This window comes from Eucalyptus grandis, chromosome 8 (genome assembly GCF_016545825.1).
Source record: "Eucalyptus grandis isolate ANBG69807.140 chromosome 8, ASM1654582v1, whole genome shotgun sequence".
In the NCBI taxonomy this organism is placed as follows: domain Eukaryota; kingdom Viridiplantae; phylum Streptophyta; class Magnoliopsida; order Myrtales; family Myrtaceae; genus Eucalyptus; species Eucalyptus grandis.
Genome location: NC_052619.1, coordinates 57300914 through 57310593, shown reverse-complemented (window position 1 = coordinate 57310593; position 9680 = coordinate 57300914). Strand labels below are relative to the sequence as shown.

The following is a 9680-nucleotide window of genomic DNA, read 5'->3' as shown; positions in this document are numbered from 1 at the left end:
ACAAGTCGTGCCATTCATCTTCTCATGCACTCGTCAATCTCTCGTTATGGAAATTCCGACCGGAAAAAAGAATCTATTTTGCTGTAGGACTTTATCTCGATGATTTTGCAGATTTACATTCAATCCATTCAATCCCAACATTTTGTAATTGACATTCGCCTTTAGGGGGCACAAATTCAGATATCATCATGTTGGTAGGATATTATTTGGTCCAATCACCGGCGATTAGTACACAAACTACACACGTAATGATGACATCGGCAATGATGAATTAGGTGGTGCAATTGCATATTAAAAACAGAATTCCGGGCGTCACCTCAGTCCCCTATCGGTCAACAAATCTGGCTCTCGGTGCCTTTTGAGTCCTGTAAAATATCATTGTAAGGGGTCCCCAATCAACTGCTTTTTACATGTTGAGGGACAATGAACCGATTTTTTTCGCATAACAATGTTCCTCTTTTTCTTCCAACATTAGCTTCAAAACGATGACCTTGCATGTGAATGTCGCTCAAGGCTCCGTAATTTTCGAGTTGGTCGGGCTCCACAAAGATCGACTGTAACTTGCATGAGATTCTCGAACCACCTGTGTAACTTACAGGCTCAGCGTACCACCGAGACAGGACTGAATGAAAAAAGGAGCATCTCCAGGAAGTCATCCTGTTAAAGGACTATGAACATCACAACTCGGAATCGGGCGTGTCGTGTTCAAGTCGAGAAACATCCGTAAGGAAGAGAGCCGAGCACCTCAACCCACGATCTCATCACAGCAATTGTCGAGAAAATAATACTCGAGCGATCATCCGAGCATCGCTTGATTTGCAAGGCAGTCCAAAATACAGATTTATTAAGATGAAAGTGAGGAGCGACTTCTTATCATCGATTGTACCACTGCTACCCAACACACCCCACGCCCCCGAATTGTCAAGGGCTGGCGTAGAACCCAAAATATTCTCTGCCTCCCTCACATGAAAACTTTCAAAGAGATCGCACAATGTCGCAACCTAGAATAATGCAAATGCCGTTTGACTTTGGAGGATGTCTACCGACATGCCTGGGTCCATGCGAGAAAACCTAGGTCCAATGGTGAACCAGAGCATGAGCCCCCCCATTCAACTTCCTGTCAGATGCATATAAAAACACACACTGCCTTAACAAACAACCAACAATGAAGCCCCCACCAGAACCTGATACATCTGAGTCAAAAAAGCAGAAAACATTGTAGCAGAATGACGCATCTTTCAAGCTCCTAACTGCTTAAAATAATTTTTTCCTTTCTGGAAAGGTGCTGAGACCGAGTGTCATAATCCTCAGCTATAGTATGAAGATTGACTTGATCACACATCTGAGTCATTAATCATGTTCTTTCTGACCCAAGAACTGGATAATATAATAGAAAAATCGATGATCCATGACCCTTTTGATGGCTTGAGATAAGGTGAGGTCTGACAACATATAGACCCACCAAATTAAGACACTGTCACTTGACTTATAAAAACTTTTGCTGACACATCCTTCAAAGTGGAGCTCATACAGGTCCAAGTTCTTCCCCCGAGTTCAAATTTTATTGGTTCTTATTAACGTACATGATCAAGGTTAAATGAGACAAATTATATCGACAAAAGATAACTCAACATTAGTGTACAGCATTCAAAAAGTAGAGCTCAAGCCCAAGAGGTTCTAAATCAATATTTCTTTGCATGACATGAGCTTTTTGTACTGCAACAAATGACTCTAAACCTATCCAAAATCACTTGGTTTCCAAAGTTACAGTTGAGACCACAGACCAGTAAGTAATCCATGCACCTAACGGCAAATGGGAAGATCGGAGTTATACTCTCATCAGGAGTATACATTCTGATACCATGATTTGAATTAAAAAGAACCCTTTACACATCTTTTGCAGCAGCAACAGCTTGATAAACTCTCCAGTGGTGAACATCCCAATCATACACACCAGCAATTGTAACCTGCCAAAAAATAATTCACCTGTCAAGGGTTGTTTTCCCCCAGAAAAAAAAGGTTAGAATTTTTCAGGTGCACACAAGTGTGATATAACCATAAGACAGGTTGTCACAAATTACCATGACTTTCCAATACCCTCAAGCCAATTACAAAAATCACAGCAGCAGTAATTTGAGATTAAAAGACCTACCCAAAACTGATGAAGTAAATGGCTTGAAAGGTAACATGGACCCACAATTTGCACAAGATTCTGACTTACCTGTGTGATTGTTACCTGGTCCCTTAAGAATTGTAGATCAGCAATAAGAACTTCTAAACTTGCTTTAGCATTCTCTAAGTTCTTTCATAGAAGAGTTGAAGGCCTGCAACATGAATTTATGCAATAAATAAGATACTTGACATTATTGGAAAGAAAGGGACATTGCTTAAACTCAATTATGACCTCTTCACATGAATTCTCCAACACATAAAATTTGCTCCCCACCATAAGCATATACTGAATCAGTATTTTCAATGTGAGATGTCATCACAGACTGCAAAATCAGCCAGGAGTGCCTGTATCCAAATTACAGAGCCATAAAAACCATTCAGTTTGATGCGTGTCTTTAGCTTGGTAGAAGTTTTGAAGGCCTTAGGTTTTTAAAGCCCACTTTGATCCCAATCAGTTCACTTTCTTGACCATTGGAGTTCACACATCACAGTGACTAGATAAATGTTATGTTACAGGTGATATTTCAGGTGTCCGGGTAAAAAAATCACCCCTCAATCATTAAGATCAGCATTGGCTCTTTGAATCACTAACCTAGATTAAGGACATAGAAGAGACAATAAAAAAATTCCACGTCAAGTCAACTGCTTAAAAATTAGTTCCTAATAAAGCAAGAATTACACTTAGCGCATCCTCTACCTGCTTCCTTAAGTTAAAAAGAATATGATCGGTTCAGAGACTTTCAAGGAGTAAAAAGATATCTGACATGCAAAGTTTCTTGCATAATAAGAATGTGAGAAAATTTTATCAACATCACAGTCAGAAGATGATTGATGCAGGGTTGTATTACAGTTTAAAGTAACTCCAGAGGATAAAAGAGAGAACTCCTGATTTCAACAATATGATATGTTGACAAGATCAACAAGTTTACATAGCAAAAAGCCTCAAAAGTTAGCAGCATGAGAAAATCTATCATATACCCATTAGATACCTCAACTCAAATACAGGCACAAAGGTATTCAGCTTGAATTTCAATAATTAAATCCAGCTCCCAGGCGACTGTTCTATCTTATAATGCTAGAAACATACATGCTCATTGCACAAGCAGCCAGCCTAATGGCATGCTCAATCACAGCTTACTTCGCTATAGGTTATATAAGCCTCCCTCTGGGTGCCCAAAGAAAATCTAGTATCCCCTTATTGAGATATCTGAATATAGACTTGCAGGATGGAAAGGCAAATGTCGAAAAATGGGAGAAAACTAAAGGACTTAGCCTTCTGGGATTCAGTCATTGAGCTATCTGTGCATAGACTTGCAGCCAATATGAAACAGTAAAAACAAAGTAAAGAAATTAACTTCCGAATTAGATACACCTCAACCTTTTCCGTCACCTTATTAAGCAAGCCCTAAACTAGAATGACAAGTAAACCAATACCATGTTCCTGTAGTCTCGTGATTCCTCAAATCACAGAGAAAGGATCTGTAGAAGTAATTGCCATTATAGAACCCAAGTGCAAATACTCACTCTACATCATAATATTAACATTTGAAAAACTCTAATGCATGACTTGGCAACAGGGGAGACAATATCGTTATTTTCAATGCCAACCCATTGACAAGCTTTAGATGATAATTAAGATGTGGTATGGTATAAATAAGGTGAATAGGAGATTTACTAACAACTGATAGAAAAGTTCAGTTTACCACACACCAGATTCGGATATCATTTCTTACTTAAAGGGATCATATGAAGATGGAGCACCTAACCAGCACACTCCTCCTACGTGCATCAACACTTTTCATTTCAGTAAATGAGGGAGCAAGCATAAGACCTAATGTCTTGTTTCTATGCTAATTATTTGTGATCATCTTGAACTAACTTGGTCTCCACTAGCTGTCAAGGATAAGAACCTGTATCATACCTCACTAAACAGAAGAAAGAGCAACAGTCATGTGGTAACCACAATCCATCTTCAAGATTTAAAACCTCACAGTTTCAGCATGTAGTTTGTCCAACAACTCAGCACATCTCAATCAAATTACTAAAAGGGAAGCTCGTTCTTAAAAAGCAGATACCTCCACTTCCCTATCAACTTGTGAAAGAATAATTAAACCCCCAAAATCTAGTTTACACAATCAGGAACCTTGCCAATAGCCTGCTTGGCCTGCAAAGTAGTGACTATGTGTAAACACTTCTCTGTATCAGGACCATTTACCTGACATTAAATATAGAGATTGAATTAATAACTCAGAAAAAGCAAAAGAACAATATATCATGCCGACATCATAAAGATTAATATCTAACAAAATGAGCTCACCAAGGGTTAAAGCGGGAAAAGAGAGCTAAGTGCCTTCATATCTTCCAGTTGTTGTAAAGAGAAATTTACTATGAAACACCATGGAGATGCCGGCCTCACTGTTTATAAACTTTTTATTCTTTTTGGGCCAAATATGTGTTGTTAACATACACATCTCAGAACCAAAGATCGGATTAAACTAATTGCAGGAGTAAACCAATCTCATCTTCCTTTAAGGGAAAAAGAAAACTCGATCGAGCTTGAGAGAACATTAAACCAGAAAAATAGAAACCACATAAAAAAATGATGAAGAAAACTGCAAGCAGGTGTAGCAACCTTCCTAATCGAGGATATGCCCATTGCATTCATGAGACGTATAAAATGCTAAATAGACAATCCACTACAAGAGGCAGCCCACAAGCTTCTGTTGTGTGACTTGTTTCTCTTTCCCAAATACTCTCCTTTCTCAAACTAACTGATCATCATGATTGAAGCTTTGGTGTCAATGTCATTACACCTCTTAAGCATCACCATAGGAGTTGCACATTTAATGCTTCAAAGTTGTACTCGATGTTCAAGGGCGCGCGTGCACAACACACTTCTAAAGTGATCATTCCACAATATTTCAGAATTCCATTAGTTAATAGTATATTTTCTTTCTAAAATAAAATACAGTGGCAGCACAAATGCAACCAGGAGGAAAAGTGTATATGGTACTCAAATGTACATATGACCATGAGTCATTCCTTACCATGAGGCATATCAACCAAATCCCATTAATGAGATTTATTGTAAAGCTTAGCCCTCATCTGCCATTGCTTGCCGCCAAAGAATTCATACTAGCTTCTCAATATGTGCAAGGTCTACAAAGGGAAAGCAATAGTAATTATGAAGTCAAAACATAGGGTTGATTCACACTGGTGGAATGACAATTAGAGGATGATGGAATGTCCAAGAGTAGAGAATCTGTAAATGGAGCAAAATGTCAGATGTTATGGAAGTGGTATTGCCAGAAGGACATGCATCGAGATTAGGAGAAGACAACCTGGAGAAGAAGGTTCATAAGTAAGCAAAAGTGTGGTATTTTCTGGGAATAAATCCACTAAAGCATTGGTAAAGAAGGGGACATGAGTAGAAGAATTAAAGAGACAGAGAGTGGAGAATATCTTGTATTCCCAAAAGGTAAAGTGACCAAACACGCGAAGATGATAAGAGACAGGATTGCAACATATATACTCTTTGTGCTCAATGTCATACCAACATAGGTGGACATGAGATTCTAACTTTGTGAGTTCATGTGGAAGAAGATGCACAAAACAAATACTACCAAAGACTCAAAGAAGACAATTATTGGGGACATTGCCATACAAGTGCTCCTAAGGAGACATGTTTCCTATGACGAGTGACAAAATAAGATTGATAATGTATACAAAAGTATGATAAACCTCTCCAGATAGTATTTAGGACAAGAGGCGGCACCAAAAGAGGGTGTGCGATATCTAAGATATGTCTAGTTTACGTTTTGCTTAACCATTTTGTTAGGAAATTCCTGGACAAGAATAATGAATGATAGTATCATTTTGAAAAAGAATTTTAAAAGATTAGGTGTCTATATTTCAAGGCATTATAAGTACAAAAAACTTTAATATCTAGAGAAAATTGTTTTTATCATGGCAAAAAAATCACAATATGTACAACTAAATTTGGATTAATTCTTCATAAGACAAAGTTAGTAAAACTAGAATGATCTTCAACAAAAATTATAAAATAGCGAGAATAGCTCGCAGTGGGGATTGGAGATGGTTCCCAAATGTCAAAGTGAATTAGATCAAAGGAAGCATGAGAGACAAATTCACTAAGATCAAACCATAAGATGTGATGTTTTCCAACTTATAAGCCAAACAATCAAAATGTTTGTTGTCAATAAAACCTAGATGACAACTTGAAATCAAAGAACTTCATTTAGATGAAGAAACATGATCAAATTGAGAATGCCAAGTTTCTGATAACACAGTGCAACACCACCAGCGAAAGAGTTCGGAATATTTAAGGAAACAAGCTCAAATAGGCATCCCAATATATGGCCTGTCCCAATTGTCTATCCAGTTCATGGATCAAAACTGAGTACACACAATTGTCCAATGAAAATCAAATTTAGTGAGAGTTTGGGAACCAGTAAACAATTGTTCAAATTTAGTAAGGATAATGTAGATTTTGAAAAGTTTCCCCCATGACTAACTATCATTGTGAATAGTAGGTGCACATACAGTGAAAGATTCAAATCGACACAGGTCAGAATCTGAAGTCAGAAATACCTTGAATGACAGACAAAGTAGTATTGCCAGGGATGGAGGAGCTAGAAGTACCAGATTCTCGAAGAATGGCACAAAGAGGATAGAGTGACAAACAGTCCCTTTGAAGAAGCCTCTATGGTAGGATCAGTGGCAGATATTCTTGCATATGGCCCTCAGTTTCGAGATCGATTGTCCGGCCCTATAAGTTGCTTAGGTCATAGTTGGTAGCAATTGGATGCAAGATGACCATGTCGGCGACAATGCTTATAAAATTGGTTGAGCAATGAGGAAGAAGTGGAAGTAGCAAGCACCGTATTAGTAGGTGTAGAGATGTATATGGTATTGCATTGCGCTTTAAAGTGCCAATCAAGTCTCCTCAGTCAATAATTCCAAGACAACTGTCTCAAGACGAGGAAAAGGATCTCTATGCATAAGTGAACATCGTGCAGGTTGAAACTCCACATTCAAGGCTATCAAAAATGCATAAAATGCATATGATCACAATATTCAGCAAATTAACAAGCATTGGTTGCTGCATCCCATCATGGTTCAAATAAGGTTAATTGATCCCAGATAACATGCATCAAGGATAGAAAATCATTGATGGAATGACCTGCCTCCTTATGCATATAGCTTCCTTAACAGTTAATATTGATGGGCAACATCTGAAGTGGAATAATGACTAGCAAGCAGATCCCAGACTTCCTTTGCTGTATTGAAAAGACCAAACTGAAGTCGAATAGATAGAATCTAAGTGTTTCAAAACCATGTTAGAATCTAATGATTCTTGCTATCCCATCCATCCAACTGCTCAACAAATTTATCCTCAAATTCAATCAGCAGGCTCAGTAGACTCATGGATATCATCAGTTACATAATGCCAAAGTCAGACGTCCTCTCAAAATACTAGACATTTTGAGAGCCCATAAGATATAATTTCATCCATTAAAAATGATTTGAATGGGTAAGGGAGTTACAAGTTCATCCATGATATGCAGTTTTCCAGTTAAAAACAGCATAATGGATAAAGAATGTGAACAACCAGTCAGAAACAAAGATGTGTCAGGGGACATGGTCAACGCCAATCAAACGTCAGTAGACTCGTCCGGTGTTTCCTCATATGACAAGAAGGGCTCTACCACCAAGTTAAGATGCATGTTAAATCACCGAGAAAATGTAATGCGGTGTATAAATTACAGATCACGAACTCTGTATATAGGGTGCAAATGCAATGAGACCTAACCACAATTAACCTAATCCTAAAGAGTATGTAACAGAACCTTCAACTGATGACCCAACCACTCAACCTCCAAACTAAAGCCGGAATTACAACTACAGACGCCTGTAAACAATAAAGCCCTATACCTCCAGGACACGCCTTCTGACTATGAGCAGCTGCATCACCGTCCAAATCAAAACCAACAGAGCGAAATACGACAGCCCACCAGAAGATCCCCATGTTTGAGCTAGGAGTCTCATCTCTACCAACCAGTATTTGCCGTAGCTTGCAAGCAAGCACCACACCAATCACAACAAGCGCCCCAAGAGCGGAAAAATCCAAATTTAAATTCCCCTCCTTCCCCAGCAACTCTGCCGGCTCATTCCGGATCGTTTCCGGAGAGCCTTCAAAATCCAACAAGCACCAAACCACACAACCACACAACCACACACGCCTGCAAACGATAAAGCCCTAGACCTCCACGAGCGGGTCAAGCGCGCGACATCATTTAAATTCCAAACGAATCGAGCATTGACGTCGAACGCCGGCGGCGGAAAAACGGAAGAAGAACGCAAGCGATAAGAATGCGATTCGTGAGCACCGCTCCGGGCCTGACCGAGCGAGGGGGAAGTCCGAGCAACTTCCGCGGACGGAGCGCCCGACGCTCCTCTTCTCTCCGCCGCGACCTCGCCGGGACCCGACGCTGCGCGCGGTGGTTCTGGAGTCGTCTTGAGTCGGCGGTCACGACGTCGATCATTCCCGATCGGAGAGAGTAAACGACGCCGCGCGCGGTGGTTCTGGAGTCGTCCTAAGTCGGCGGCCACGACGTCGTGTTGGAGGATCGTTCCGGATCGGGCCGGGCGGTCTAAAAAGGATCCAGTGGGTGGGCCGGCCGGCCAGTTTAGGCCCCAGACCAGTCACGCCTGGGCTTTCAGTTGGTCAGGCCCAGAACCTTTGACCTAAGCCCATTGTCTTTTTAAAGTACAAATTTCACGTGAAAAAGAACTATTTTCTCTTGAATGATCAGGTGATCTCAAACACATTTCGGTAAATTACTGTGATAAAACCTGGTACTTTTCTTCTGGTATTCTATATAAAAAGATATGATCATCACTCATCGTATCGTTTTTCAACACATAAAATTCGCTTGGATTTAGGTAATTATTACTTTTACTGTGCACTTTGAGGAAGCGGCGCAGTTGATTGTCTAGTACGAACTTACCGACTGCCTGAAATTACGCCTATGTACTATGTTGAGACCATAATCAAACTTTCTCGATTTTGTTCCTGGCTCAAGTTTCAAATCACCTCAGTGCTTGCCTCTTTCAGCTAAAAGGGCAGGGCAAAAGAAATCAAACCCACAAGTTTCAGAGTCCCATCAAGAGCCAAACATATATAGCAAACTAGGGTTTTCTACCTAATCCCAGATTTAAATTTCATATGGCCAAAGTCCAATAATTGACAACCACCATGCATGTATCAAGCAAAGAATCCATCCTAGGATAATAAAATAAGCTTTCTTAAATCAATCAGCTATCCAAACAAATGGGGGCAAGCAGATTAGGCTGGCCAAACCCGCACCCACTTAGATTGGTAAGGTGCCTCTCAATTTCAGTCGCGCTTTACTCCATTGTATCATGCTTTTTCCATCCATAAAGATGACAGATGTCTAATCTGTATGCTGACTTGTTTCCCACCT

The 9680-nt window shown here is 39.8% G+C and overlaps 1 non-coding gene across 10 annotated transcripts; it reads right to left on the bottom strand.

Annotated features, from left to right (window-relative positions):
* Positions 1-1593: 1593 nt before the first annotated feature.
* Positions 1594-8794, bottom strand: LOC104417554. Of its 10 annotated transcripts, none has more exons than XR_005545637.1 (6): positions 6784-8794; positions 4490-5434; positions 4316-4387; positions 2405-2517; positions 2222-2324; positions 1594-1986 (listed from the first exon to the last, which is right to left on the bottom strand). It is a non-coding gene; the product is annotated as an uncharacterized LOC104417554 (transcript). The 10 variants fall into 10 exon arrangements; XR_005545631.1 differs by having other exon boundaries at positions 1594-1967; XR_005545633.1 differs by having other exon boundaries at positions 1594-1967; positions 2222-2517; positions 4490-5069; positions 5220-5434.
* Between the last annotated feature and the right edge of the window lie 886 nt (positions 8795-9680).